Raw genomic sequence first — 15164 nt, 5'->3', positions numbered from 1 at the left:
GCAAATCAAAGACAAAACCAATGATAGTCCATTAAATTTTGGGCATGCAGCCATGCCAATAAAATTTTATTTGTGCCGCTGATGCCCAAAATTTAATGGACTATTCATTATGCCATGAGAAGTTGGAAATGCACACAAAACCTATGCTGATTTGTTTTTTTTTTTTTTTTTTACGTAGGGGTATCATGCATAAAGAATTTGTTCCTTCAGGACAAACTGTCAACCACATGTTTTACAAAAAAGTCATTAAAGGACCAGGGAAAGGGTGAATTAAGTGAGGCTGGACATTGCAGACAAGTGGATTCTGCATCATGACAATGCCCCATATCACATAGTCACTTCCATTATGGGATTTTTTACCTTAAAAGGCATTCCTGTTGTTCCAAAGCCCCCTATCCATCTTATCCTAGTACTTGTGACTTTTTTCTTTTCCCAAAATTGTAAAATATTTTAAAGGGATATCTTCTTGGGACTCTGGAGAGCATTCAAAAGAATGTGACTGACATATTAAAGGTCCTACCAGTTGTAGCCTTTCAACACTGCTGCCAAGGTTGGGAATGACTCCACTGGTATATAGCTGCCAAATGGAACTACTTTGAAGGGGGCAATACTGTTGTTAGAAAAAAAAAAAATAAATAAAAGCTTTGGTAGATAAAACGTCAGTCTCATTAGTTTTCTCAGACACATGTGTCTCTGCAGTTAGTATGTGTGATGTTTAGTCCTATGGCCAACAAGGTCCTCATTCTGTCCCCACTGAAAACAGGTGAGACCAGCTCAGATGTCAATCAGTGCCAGGATATCAAGGACCAGTTACAACAGTACAAGAAATGTATTCACTGTTGCAAATAATGACAACTATCACCTGTGTGATGACGACAACGAAAATTTGTGCCAGTCTGGAACTCGAACCCGGATTTCCCACTTATCACAAGTGGGCGCCTTACCATTTGGCTATCCAAGCATGACTCACGGCCAGACTCAAACATCCATACATTATCACACTTGTGTCTAAAACCTGTATTCAGACAGCCATTATGTATGTTCCCATACAATAGAGACATTTTACTTCAGAGTCAATTGCCCAGTGTTGGCAGATAAACACGTTATTGTAGTGCCTGCATTATTCTGAATTACAATGCAAGTTCCTTCAGACATGCATGCATGCATTGCAACATCATATATCATAGTTACAACAGTTTTTGGCCAACTCACTTCAGGTGAGGATAAAGTGGCCTTATGACACGCTTCGTAGTTGAATCGGAGTATGTATCTAAGACAGAGGAGATGCAACATCATACTGACGAGTGAGCTCATACTGCCAAATTCTTTGTAAAGTTGAATAGATTTTGTAATCACTGAATTAACAGCACACCCCATCTCAGTCCATGAAGTTTCATTTAATTTCCTCCTCTTCTTCTAGGTTGCTTGCCATTTTTGTCAGGCAGTAGATTTATGAAACCAGGTCAAGTTACAAAGCTGTAAACACAAAATTATTTATATAGGGGAGAATTTCTTTTTACTCTGAGCTGTATTTGATTATGCATCAAGAAAAAACAGTAAAGATGCCAAGCTACATGACAATTGGATAATTTGTTGGAACAAATGATACTAGGTATGAAATTATGTTGTTCATTGCGCAATCTAGAGGAGGATTAGCATTTTATGGTGGTTTAGTGTTTTGTGGGTGATATGTTGTATTGAGAAGAGAAGAGGCTGTTTAAGTTTATAGGAAATGAAAAATAATGTATGAAGCTTCCAATGTCATAATTAATTTGCAGTAACTATGGTACACAATGTTTTTGTTTAAAATCTGACTTTTAATATATGAGAGTAACTGCAGTTGCTTATACATGGCTTATAATGAGATTTTTTATAAATAAACTGTAAGAATATACTAAGATACTGGTGAAACACCATAAAAATTTATTTGAAGATTCACTGCATGTGATAACTAATTGTGGGTTGCCTTTCTCTGTGACTTAGTCACAGACTGGGCCACAGTGTGTCATAAAGTGAAGAACAGGACTCACAATAAAGTTGTAAAGGAGTAAGAATTTGAGATGTTTAGGAAAATATCTTCCAAAAAAGAAAACAGCTTTGCAGGAACTGTTGTAGTACGTCTTGTAGTATATGAAAGATAATTATGTTATGTTCACTGAACTGTACTCATAGATGAATGGCTTTTCTGTTTTGTACTAATAACGAATTCTACGGATACATAAAAAGTCTCATCCATTCTAGGATAAAAAATATATTAGGTTTATACATGTTTACTTATGTAATACGACATCCAGTCTCAACATTAACACTGGACAATAATTGTTTTAGGTAACTAAAAACAAAATTACTCCATGGTGAAACACTCCTGAAGTGGAGCTACATCACAAATAAATAGACCAGAATCAAGACAGAAGAAAGAAAAGAGAAGAAATGTCATGAACATTAAAATTTTTAGTATTTCTTTTATCTGTCTAGTAGCATATTTAAACATCTTATTTCTGTGTTAGCAATTACCTCTGGATAACAGTAGGATTTCGTTCATAATTTTATACATGAACATCTGGGAGAGGGTAAGGTGGATGAGGGTGGGAGATAATGAAGTCTCCAAAACAAGAAACCAACTGAATCTTTCAGTACCCAAACAAAAATGTTTGAGAATATTTATTCTACTGATATCAAGAAACAAATTCTGCATTCTTGTGTAATCAACGTAAATCTATTTTTTTGTAAAGTAAAGAAATTATGAATTATAATAACAAAACTGAAAAGTTACCAAATATTGAGATATCATTCAATGGAATGAGAAAATGGAAAAAAGTTAAAGCATGAAAATCCTTGTCAAGTGACTTAAAGGATTAAACTTGATTATAAATAAATTTTTTAACAATGTAATATATTCTGTTCATTGTTATACTACAAATACAAATGCAACAGAGGCCACTGGATCTGTCTGTTTGTCCTATTTTCTTTCTTTTTGTAATCTAAGAATGATGTGGTACATCAGATTAAATTTCTTCCTGATAAGCCTGCTTATTTCTTGTGTTGTATCTATTTTTAATCTGTATCTTATAAGTCTATGGTCACTTGCAGTTCAAACATGGGTATATCCTATAAAATTTATTTATTATTTGGTAAAATATAGTCAATAACCAATTTCATCTTTAGTTCCATTTGTTTGTTTCTAAGACCATTTTCTATTTTTTTTTCTTCTAAAAGAATGTGATAAGAAAGAACAGGTTGTTTCTCCCAAAATATTTTAATAACCTCCATTATTTTTGATGTCATATCCAAAGCATTCCACCCAAGAATCATTCTTTAGTTTTTGCACTGCTTTTGGATTGAGATCCCCTTTTATCAGTCTGTTGCATTGAGAGTTAAGATTTGGGAACAGCGCGCACACTTAAAAAATTCACCTGCTATTAAGTGTTTGTTTTTGGATTGACATGCTTAATTTATTTGCCATGTGAAAAAGATTTAATCTTTTGAAATTTTGTAGTTTAAGAAATATGTGTATATAAAACATTGCTGGTCATAGGAAATAAAAACTGTTAGAATGTAAACCATTAGAGAAATTCAATATAGCCATTGTAGCCCTAATGGTTCTGTACCCAAAACTGTATACTTCATTGGAAAACATAGTGCTTAATAAAATATTTTGAATAGACAATTTTAGTTTATAGAATATTCTTGGTGGGCCTTAACTATATGAAGATGGTATCTGTTCTTTCGGACATGTCTGAAAGAACAGATATCATCTACATATACTTAAGGCTATCCAGCCACTGACATTCTTCTTCTGTGCAGATGCACACGTATTGCCTGCACTCTTATGGGACTTGGTACGATTGTATGCTGCAAGTAATGAGTGTAATGGGCAGAGGCACTACAAATGTAGTGTGTGAACATTAAGCTGGGAATGGGGAGCGTGCATGGGATAAGTCCCTGCAGTCGCACTATCCTCTGTGGCTTCAGTGGCTCAGATGGATAGAGCGCCTGCCATGTAAGCAGGAGATCCTGGGTTCAAGTCCCAGCTGGGGCACACATTTTCAACTGTCCCTGTTGTATATCAACTCCTGTTGGCAGCATAGGGTCTTGATTTAATTATCATTTCAGTTTGGTGGGTTTTCTGGGAAAATACAGGAGGAAAATGTATTCCTAGAAGACCACTCCTGGAAACAGAATCTAACATTACTGCCATTTGAAGACTACACAGCCAGTTAGTCAAAATAATATGATTACCAATGTTGTATATTTATTGTCTACTTTTCCTATCTTTTATGTTATTATTAAATAAATATGTAATTGCTCTTTATTTCAGAACTTTTTTAAAAAAAAAAGAAAGAAAATTGTTGGCCTGTAAAAAAGCACTGAAGGCAGTTCTGCAGTCAGTCTGCAGAAAGCTACAGTCAAGCTCAGTCAGTATGAGTGAGTGTCTGTTGATCTACTGTTAAAGTCACTGTCACTGAAAATTCATTGAGAGATGTTCCTTAGGTCAATGCACTATCTAGTTACGGTTTTATGGTTAAGCAACAGATGTCAATACTGACAATTATGTAAATGGTTAGATTCTGTGAGTCTATATACATTCCTGATCTCATTTTGTAAAACTGATGGATTTTGAATAGTTCTCAGGTATTCAGCCAGATGGTATTGTCTCCAAAGCTTGATATTCCAGTAAGCCACTTTCTTGACATCTTCAGGCATTCCTGACAATGGTGTGATATCTGCTGTGGGCCACCTTTATATCTTCTCCCCTCTCCTCCTGCTGTGACCAACCAGTGCCTCCAGACATGGACCTGGTGCAGCGTGGGAGAAACACAGTGTCGGGAATCAATCAAAGCCTTCAGTAGCTCTATGGCCAGTGCCAGTCAAGAATCTCTGCTGGCATGGTGACAATGCTTCTAGTACTCTTCAGTTGTTGTGACTGGATGGGACCTCCACACAGACTGCCAGTGTGTTTTGCTCATGCTCAGGGGTAGGTCCTAGGCCTTATTTACTTGAAAACTGGCATCATTTATTAATCTCTCATGCAGTCTACAGATTTTTTTGAAAATACAATCCCACAAGGTGTTTGATTGTTGCAACAACTTGGTGTCATCATAATTCATGGTGTGTCCTTGGGAGATGCAGTGCTCTGCCACAGTGGACTTCATGGTTGAATGTTGTTTGTGTGGCATTTATGTTCACTGCATCACTCCTGCACTGTCCATGTAGCTTGGCCTACACAAATTTTCACACAGTGACAAGGGATGCAGTAGACTCCCAGTTTCTGAAGCGCTAGGTCATCCTTGACTGATCCTGATAAGGTTTTCATCTTGGCTGGTGGGTGGAGCAGATGCTATACAGTGTGTTTCTGGAGTGTTCTTCCGAATTTTGCAGATGTGTTCCTGATGTATGGAATAATCACCCACACAGCCTTCAAATAGCTGGGCAAAGCATATGGATAGTGTTACAGCTTGGTAAATTTATGCTCATTGTGATGTTGGGCTATACCTGACTTTCAGAAGCAGGGATCAACTCATGGAAGTGGTGTCCTCATGAGTCTAGTTAATATCATCACTAAATTATCAGTTTTTTATGTATCATAATAATACATTTGGTTGAGAGGTTGGCACACTTTTATTGAACATGGTGTTTACAGTGTAGGTTGGTGAGTAAATGATCTACATATGTACCTCAGAAAACAATACATTTATATTGTTATCTTGCAGACACTAGTAGCTACACAGCATGAACATCTGGTCTGGACAGTGGGGTCTATCCTGGTTGGTTCTGTTAAGTTTCACAAATATTTAATTAAGGACTCACCAGCTAATTCTTAGTAGTCCCTTTTTAACCTCTATTAAGTATACTAATGAACAGTTACAACTAGTGCTAAACTACTTGTGTGGATATTTAGGGGAATGTGCTCTAATTTTCTTTATACAGGGCAGAACAAAAACCCATGGCCAAACATTCAGGACACATTCCTCACACAGAAGAAAATATGATGAATGAATATGCTGTCAGAAAAAAACTTCATTTCCACTACAGAACACATTTTCTACAACTCTTTGTAGAACATTAATCATGGGAAACATACATGAACAGAATGTACCAGCATACCACATGAACATTAAATACTCTCTGTAACAGTGATGTGTTGGGTTTCTGAAGTGTCCCTGGACCAATGTGCATTGTTTTGCAGCCTTCCACTATACAGATCTGAAGACTCTCTGCATCTTGTACTGAGACACCACACAAAAGAGGTTTCAAATTCTCCTATAAATAAAAATCCAGTGCAATTAAGTCTGGAGAATATGGTGGCCAGCAAATCAGTCCATATCTTCATATCCGTAAGTCACGTAACCTGTTATTTGAAGCTAATAAGCATTAATATTTAATGGAGGATTTACTTCATTGTATATGAAATACATGTTTCATCACACTGATAAAGGCACATCTTCTGGTATATTGGGTAAAGTATTGTCTAAGAAAGTACTGTAACTTCATCTGTTCAGTCTCAGTGGAAGAATGTAAGACTTTGACAAAGAGGGATCAACAATGCAAGCCCAAAAACTGACAGAAAATCTCTGCAATGATATACTTTAACATTTTCATGAGCATTCATACCAGCACATTTGTGCCGGCTGTAAAAATCTACATCTACATTAAGGTTCTTCTGTCAGTAAAACAGAACAGAGACCCCTTCTGCCTAGCATCAAATTCTGAAGTGAAGCAGAGTCAGGACATACAAAAGACAATGCAAAAACCAATTATGTGAATGTTTTCCATAGAGAAGAACTGACCAGCTTCCTCACTATACACTGATCCAACCAAATTAATGGACAACTTAGTGAAAATCTTGCATGGGCACAGACTCTGAATGTTGTTTGAACTACTGCATCCAACGTGATGTGCCAGGAGCTCAGACACACAACCCTACTATCATACAGGCTCCCAAGTCTGGGAGCATGCCTATGGCTGGAACCAGTGTTCAACAGCTACAAGGAGCTCCAGATTTTTAATGTTGCAGATGATCCAGCATGCAAATCAGCTTCAGTCACAACAAATATCAGGACAGTTATGGTAGTCACAACCACAGTCTCACCAGTTGGCACTGGACATCTCTGCCTGGCCCTGCCCTCAGCTCTGCCCTGGCCATTGTAGTGTTTACGATGATCATGGCAGACACTGACTGGTTCTGCTGTGTGATGCCAGGTGAGTAAGAATATGAGTATAACTTTGTATTATAGATTTTATATTAATTGGTGTATTAAAATGTTTGTTTTATATTTGAATCATGATCCACAACTAAGTTTGGCAAGGTGCCCCATTGCTGTTCTAATGACACAGTAGCAGGTTTACTGAGTGTTAGTGAAGTCCAGTTGGTGGTTAGTGGGTGGCAGATGATCTGGAAGACATTGTTGATACTGAATTTTATTTATTAAAAATGTCTCGCTAAGGAATTTGATGCCTGACTGTGAACATTAAAAGTTGTGTTCTACCAGGTATGTATATGTTGATGACTGATTATACATAATAAGTTCTCAGAAGATATACTAAGACATCTCAGTTTTGAAAATTACTTAATTTGGCAACTTTTAAATTTGATACTTTGGAGCTGAAGAAAGATTAGGCAAGCAACTATAAATGGAGATCCTTATAGTTCAGAGGAAGAAAATGGATGTTTAAACTAAAGTTTCAATGACATTAAATGTTCTCTGCATTGTACAGGATCAGAACTGTAACAGTATTACTGACAGATAATACTGTGTAGATGCTGACCGATTGATTTCCACTTAAATATTCATGCACATAGTGAACTTTGATGAAGATATATGAACTTTTAGTGCTCATTTAACAAGTATCAATAGTGATTTTATAGTTAAATGGAAATCAACATATTACATTATGAGAGCTGCAAATTCAGTGCATGTGACTACGCCAAGTAAGCTAAATAGACATATTAACATCAATTAGACTTGTTAAAGAAGTTGTTGTTGTTATTGTGGTCTTCAGTCCTGAGACTGGTTTGATGCAGCTCTCCATGTTACTCTATCCTGTGCAAGCTGCTTCATATCCCAGTACCTACTGCAGCCTGCATCCTTCTGAATCTGCTTAGTGTATTCATCTCTTGGTCTCCCTCTACGATTTTTACCCTCCACGCTGCCCTCCAATACTAAATTGGTGATCCCTCGATGTCTCAGAACATGTCCTACCAACCAATCCCTTCTTCTAGTCAAGTTGTGCCACAAGCTCCTCTTCTCCCCAATTCTATTCAATACCTCCTCATTAGTTATGTGATCTACCCATCTAATCTTCAGCATTCTTCTGTAGCACCACATTTTGAAAGCTTCTATTCTCTTCTTGTCTAAACTATTTATCGTCCACGTTTCACTTCCGCACATGGCTACACTCCATACAAATACTTTCAGAAATGACTTCCTGACATTTAAATCTATACTCGATGTTAACAAATTTTTCTTCTTCAGAAACGCTTTCCTTGCCGTTGCCAGTCTACATTTTATATCCTCTCTACTTTGACCATCGTCAGTTATTTTGCTCCCCAAATAGCAAAACTCCTTTACTACTTTAAGTGTCTGATTTCCTAATCTAATTTCCTCAGCATCACCCGACTTAATTCAACTACATTCCATTATCCTCGTTTTGCTTTTGTTGATGTTCATCTTGTACCCTCCTTTCAAGACACTGTCCATTCCATTCAGCTGCTCTTCCAAGTCCTTTGCTGTCCCTGACAGAATTACAATGTCATCAGTGAACCTCAAAGTTTTTATTTCTTCTCCATGGATTTTAATACCTACTCCGAACTTTTCTTTTGTTTTCTTTATTGCTTGCTCAATATACAGATTGAATAGCATCGGGGATAGGCTACAACCCTGTCTCACTCCCTTCCCAACCACTGCTTCCCTTTCATACTCCTCGACTCTTATAACTGCCATCTGGTTTCTGTACAAATTGTAAATAGCCTTTCGCTCCCTGTATTTTACCCCTACCACCTCATAATTTTAAAGAGAGTATTCCAGTCAACATTGTCAAAAGCTTTCTCTAAGTCTACAAATGCTAGAAACGTAGGTTTGCCTTTCCTTAATCTTTCTTCTAAGATAAGTCGTAGGGTAAGTATTGCCTCACGTGTTCCAACATTTCTACGGAATCCAAACTGATCTTCCCCGAGGTCGGCTTCTATCAGTTTTTCCATTCGTCTGTAAAGAATTTGCGTTAGTATTTTGCAGCTGTGACTTATTAAACTGATAGTTTGGTAATTTTCACATCTGTCAACACCTGCTTTCTTTGGGATTGGAGTTATTATATTCTTCTTGAAGTCTGAGGGTATTTCGCCTGTCTCATACATCTTGCTCACCAGATGGTACAGTTTTGTGAGGACTGGCTCTCCCAAGGATGTCAGTAGTTCTAATGGAATGTTGTCTACTCCTGGGGCCTTGTTTCGACTCAGATCTTTCAGTGTTCTGTCAAACTCTTTATGCAGTATCATATCTCCCATTTCATCTTCATCTACATCCTCTTCCATTTCCAAAATTTCGTCCTCAAGTACGTCGCCCTTGTATAGACCCTTTATATTCTCCTTCCACCTTTCTGCTTTCCCTTCTTTGCTTAGAACTGGGTTTCCATCAAAGCTCTTGATATTCATGCAAGTGGTTCTCCTTTCTCCAAAGGTCTCTTTAATTTTCCTGTAAGCAGTATCTATCTTACCCCTAGTGAGATAAGCCTCTACATCCTTAAAGAAGTTATACAATCCAATTGTGACAGTTATATATTTATTTGTGTCTTACAAGCCAATTGTAATGAATATTGGAGTAATATTTTGTCACACCTTGTTTCAATTTTTGGGAGTGGTATCTCTGACTGCAATTCACAGCTGACATGAACAATGACATTTAAACACTAGTAATGAAGTGTAACTAATGATATTACTTGAAGTGAGTTATCCAAACACTTACATGCTTAAGAAAGGCTTATCATTAAATACTTTCATTAAAAAAGTCTATGAAAGAGGACATTGGTACCAGAGATTCTTGTTTTAGTTGAACATTGGTGTAAGAAGTCTTTGTTCATTTCACAATATCACAATTTTTTCCCATGAATGTGACTCAATATTCCACATCCGAAGTATCCATGCACTTACTTCTTGACAGCATACATGGGCTGTTATTAAAGAATCATACTGATCTGACTTATATGAATATTATTGAAAGTTTTCCAAGGTCTTGGTTATACAGGGTGATTATAATTAGAGTTAAACTTTCAAAACACTGTAGAAATAACACCATTGGTCACAATGACATCAAACTGCAACAGAATATTATCAGAGAAGGTGGAAACCATATGGCACATGAAAAAAAATAGTGTAAAAATTGATCAGTAGGTGTCAGAATATGTAAATGAAAACACCTGTCATGCGCAAGACCCATTGAAGTTGATTTAAACACTCTGGCTACATGGCTTTTCCTCCTTTCATGTCTGAAGCTGTATTACAAGACTGATGATTGTCCACATGTTGCTCTGCAGAAGTTCTGGACACTGAATGGTTTGAAAAAAAAAAAAAGCGTTGGTCCAATGACTGCCATGGATCTGAAGAAAATGATTCGGAAATTCAAAAAGAGGGTTCTTTTGATGTGTAACCTGGTAGAGGGAGGAAATGAATTGATTTGATGTTAGTGGAAGCAGTGGCCACAGCAATGCAGGAGGAGAAGAGTGGTGGTGTGCAAACATGTAGTGCACGGAGAATTCCCGAACACTGGACATACCCATGAGCATGGTGTGCAAAATCCTCTGAAACATCCTTCTGAGCTGTCCATTCAAAATTACCCATGTGCGCAAGTTGCTTCCTGTTGACCTGCGACCAAGAGGGCCTTTGCTTTAGAATTTCTTGCTTGCATGGAAGTGGACAATGATTGGCCATGGAAGACTTTGTGGACGGACAAAGCCCACTTCAATTTCACAGGATGTGTCAATATACAGAATTGTCAAATATGGGCAATGGAAAATCCCCACACAAATCAACCAGTACCATTTCATCCCGAAAAGGTCACTGTCTGGTGCAGGTTTATGGCATCATTTATCATAGGGTCGTATTTTTTCAAAGAGATGAGTGCTTCCGGGCCTGGTACCTGTACCATCACTGGTGACCACTATGAGTGTTTTTTACACAACCACATCATTCCAGCTCTCCAACACCACAAATGTGTGGATAGGATCATTTTTATGCAAGATGATGCACCTCCACACTTTGCAAATCCCCTTAAGCAACTGCCAAAGTGCCATTTTGGAAATGCTAGAATTATCAGCCGCCATTTCCCTACAGCCTGGCTGACCCGATCACCTGATCTTAATCCATGTGACTTCTGGCTGTGGGGCTGTCTGGAAGATGTTGTGTGCAATGTTCTGATTGCAAACTCAGCTACTTTGAAGGCATGCATTGTGCAACACATTCTGAATGTAACAGTGGACACACTTCAATCAGTTGTTGAACATGCTGTTTCTCAGTTTCAAATTGTTGAAGAAAACAGTGGACAGTGTATTGAACATATTTTGCAGCAGTCACACAGAAATTAATTATCTGATTTGATTTTGATTGATGCTTTTTATGTGGTTTTTGGCCTCACGAGAATTAAAAACCAATGTGATTGATGCTTTTTATCCAGTTTTTGGCCTCAGGATGATTAAAAACTGATGTGAGTGATGTTTTTTATGTGGTTCTTGGCCTCGGGACAATTAAAAACTGATTTTTCCCATCTGATGCAATATGACCTTGCCTTGGTGGATGGGCTTATGTAACTAACTGTATCACACCTGTACACCCACGCACACTGAGTAGTATAGTTTGTTTAACATCAAACGTACCTTAGCCATTGTTGTATGATTCATTTGTCATTTATAGTCAACCACTATTAAATTATGATGCTTGAAGTGCCCAGCTATTGCTACATTTTGTAACTATTTTTTTTCTTCTGCCATACATTTTCCCCCCTTCTCTGATAATATTCAGTTGCAATTTGACATCATTCTGACCAGTGGTGTTATTTCTAAAGTGGTTTGAAAATCGATTTGTACCTGTGACATGGTAACACATGATCACACCAGCAACTATATGAGATGTAAAAGTCCTTATCCATTAATAAATTCACTGCAGGCAGCCTGTGGTTGAAGTCGGGAGAAGAGGGCAGTGCATTGTGTCACTCTCGGTACCAGGACTGCATAGGAAACAACTGGGAAGATTTATCATAGATGATTCTTAAGTCAACATGTGAAGACTGAGAACAGAAGATTTAAGTGGTTGTCAGGAAGCCTCTCACATCCATACACGTGAAGTTTTGTACAGGTGCAGACTGGCAGCAGCTGCAGCTGGGTTTCCAGTATCCACATGTGGACAGTGAGCATCCGGTAGTGCATTTGACTGAGATCCACGTGAGGTCATCACACTGTCATAAGATGAGAGCAAGGTATGAGTTGGTGCTACCTGTGCAGTTGACTAAGTGCAGCCACAATGAGTGCGTGTATCACAATGGTTCCTGTCTACAACTGTGAGACAATAAGTTTGTTAATAGTGAGTCATTTTCATAATGGCAACTACCTTGAGTGTTTATGTGTGGTGATGGAGTGAATAGGATGTTTAACTGTGAGTTATTTTGGAGAAATGTTGTAAGGTGTGTGCAGTAAGAAGTTTCTTGTCATAATATAGGATTTTACTCGGTCAATTAAACATGGAGGATGAAATGCTCCAAATGTTAAAAGATATAAAGAAACTCAAGTTATTTAGGAATGAAGGACATGACTCAGTGAAAGGCAAAAGCACTGCATTGTTGATGGATACACAAACAAAAGGACCAAAGCTTTGCTAGCTTTTTGAATGAACTTCCTTTTTCTAGCTTGTAAGAAAATCATGCACACAAACACACACACTTACTCACATGCCCATGCCTGCCTCCTTACATTGCATCCAGTTGACTGCCAGCTCTTTCCTGGCCCATGGTAAGTGTACTGGGTGGATATGGGGGTGCATAGTGGGATGGGGTGAGGGATGGAGAGTGGCAGGAGACAGGGAAAGAGTTTGGGAGAAAGATCTAGTGGCTCATGGGAGGATAGCTTCCATCTTCACGGCTCAGAAAAGCTGGTGGTGGTGGGGAGGATTCAGATGGCATGGGTTGTGAAGCAGCCATTGAAATCTCGCATGCTGTCCTCTGCTGCATGTTGTGCCACTGGGTAGTTGACATTATTTTTGGCAAGAATTCCGCACTGCCACCTCATCCTAGTACTCACTGTGGGCTGGAAAAGAGGTGGCAGTCAACTGAGCACAATGCAGGGAGACAGGCATGTGCATGTGAGTGAGTGTGTGTATGTTTGTGTGCATGTTTCTCCTACAAGATTGAAAAAGAAAGTTCATCCTGAAAGTTAGTAAAGCTCTGTACTTTTTATTTATGTGCCTATCAATGACGAGCGCTTCTGCGTAAGAGTTGTCTCCTTTATCCCTAAATAATTCATAATTCTCAAACTGAACTTTCCATACATTATGATTTAAAGGAAAAACTGGACAAAACGAGCTGAGAATCGAGGAATGATAACAGTGAACTTAAAAAGAATAATCTACTGTTAAGGCAAGATGTAACTAAAATTAAAAAGAATAAGCAGGAGTTAAGGCAGTAGGTAAAGGGTCAAATATCTGACAGTGACAAAAAACTCGAAGGTCCCACTTGTGAATCTTGGGCTGAAAAGGACCAGTTACATCAGGAAATTCAGAAATTGACCAAGGAAGTGTTTAATTTAAGGGTCACATTATTGATGCATCTAGACAGTAAAAGTAAAGAAATCCAGAAGGACATTAGAATTAGCTCAAAATGTATTGGTTGAATCAATTAAAAAGATGGTGTTAGACCTTCAGAAGAAACAGGAAGAAAACTTTTCAAATTTGAGAAAGGAAACTGATAAAAAACATGGGAAACACCAAGCTTTGAAGAGGAAGAAGGTGGAATTAGATCAGAGGAAGATGGCTGAGTTACAACAAAATAAAGTTAGTGAGGACTCACAGTATGTTACCTCTTCAGGTATGGGAGAAGGATCTACACTGAAACTAGAAGACAAAGCCAAGAGGGATGTAATTTGAGATCAGAGGTGTTGTAGCAAATATGATGGCCAGGTTGCCTCACCTTTATATAATGGAGAACCTTCACCATGCTGTAGCTTACAGCTAACTGATAAGGCACATGAGTTGGAAAGAATGACAGGAAATGGCTTGAATGGGGGAAAGAGAATAGAATGTAACAATAGTATGATTAATGCAGAATGGTCATCTGTTACACTGATAAGAAGAGTACCACATGGAAAGTTGAGGTCATCTATCAGCTTGATTCCCAAATTTTAAGCTTGAGGGCAATGTACATGCTATTATTTTTCTGAGGGCATTTGAGAGCACATCATCAACCTCATGGGACTATAGGAGAAGAGTTAGGTTCATAGCAGAGCATTTAGAAAAGAAAGCCTCAGAATGGGGTTTTTACATGCATAAGAGTTTGCTAGTTGGGAATATTTCCGCTGACAGTTTAAAGATAAGTATTGGTCAGAAGAATAACAACAAAAGATGACTTTGAAATTGCTTTATACAAGTCTCTGTAACTGAATTAGGGTGTATTCAGTAAGTACTTTCACTAGCATCTAAACTGCAGGAAGATTAAGTATTTTACTGGAAGAATATGAGTAAAATTGTACAGAAGATTATTAGGTTATGTCCAAGCTACCACCAAGAGAAGGAAACTGAGTGGCCAATAAGGTTACAATATGTTGTACTATTGTCATGAATGAATGTTGGTCAAAATACATGTGGTTTTATCCATTAAAAGTGGCTTCTGCCAAAAGCATGGTATGGTGTATAGGACAGAATTACTTAGTAAATGTATGAGCTCCCAAATGGATTTTGTCTGATAATGGTATCCAACTTTTTGGAATGACTTTATGGAATTGTTTGAAAAATACAGTATCAGACACATAATGATTTCAAAATGTTACCTGCAAAGTAACCCCACAAAATGTATTATGCAAATGCTGGGACAGCTTTGTAGGATGTATTGTGCTGAGTAACATATACAATGGTTGAACCTTGTCCCTAAATCGCCCTGAGAGGTATTAAAAGTATCCCATCCCAAAGTGGTAGC

At 37.9% G+C, this 15164-nt stretch overlaps 1 protein-coding gene and 1 non-coding gene across 2 annotated transcripts in view; one reads left to right on the top strand and one right to left on the bottom strand.

The window, feature by feature from the left end:
• The window catches only part of LOC124556234 (protein tyrosine phosphatase domain-containing protein 1-like), a 375836-nt gene that overhangs the window by 66048 nt on the left and 294624 nt on the right, over positions 1-15164 (bottom strand). The gene's annotated exons all lie outside the window — the stretch shown is intronic.
• On the top strand, positions 3966-4039 carry Trnat-ugu. The gene has a single exon. It is a non-coding gene; the product is annotated as a tRNA-Thr (tRNA).

Source organism: Schistocerca americana, chromosome X, assembly GCF_021461395.2.
Source record: "Schistocerca americana isolate TAMUIC-IGC-003095 chromosome X, iqSchAmer2.1, whole genome shotgun sequence".
Taxonomy (NCBI): Eukaryota; Metazoa; Arthropoda; class Insecta; order Orthoptera; family Acrididae; genus Schistocerca; species Schistocerca americana.
The sequence above is the reverse complement of the archived record's forward strand: the minus strand, read 5'-3'. Positions and strand labels throughout refer to the sequence as shown.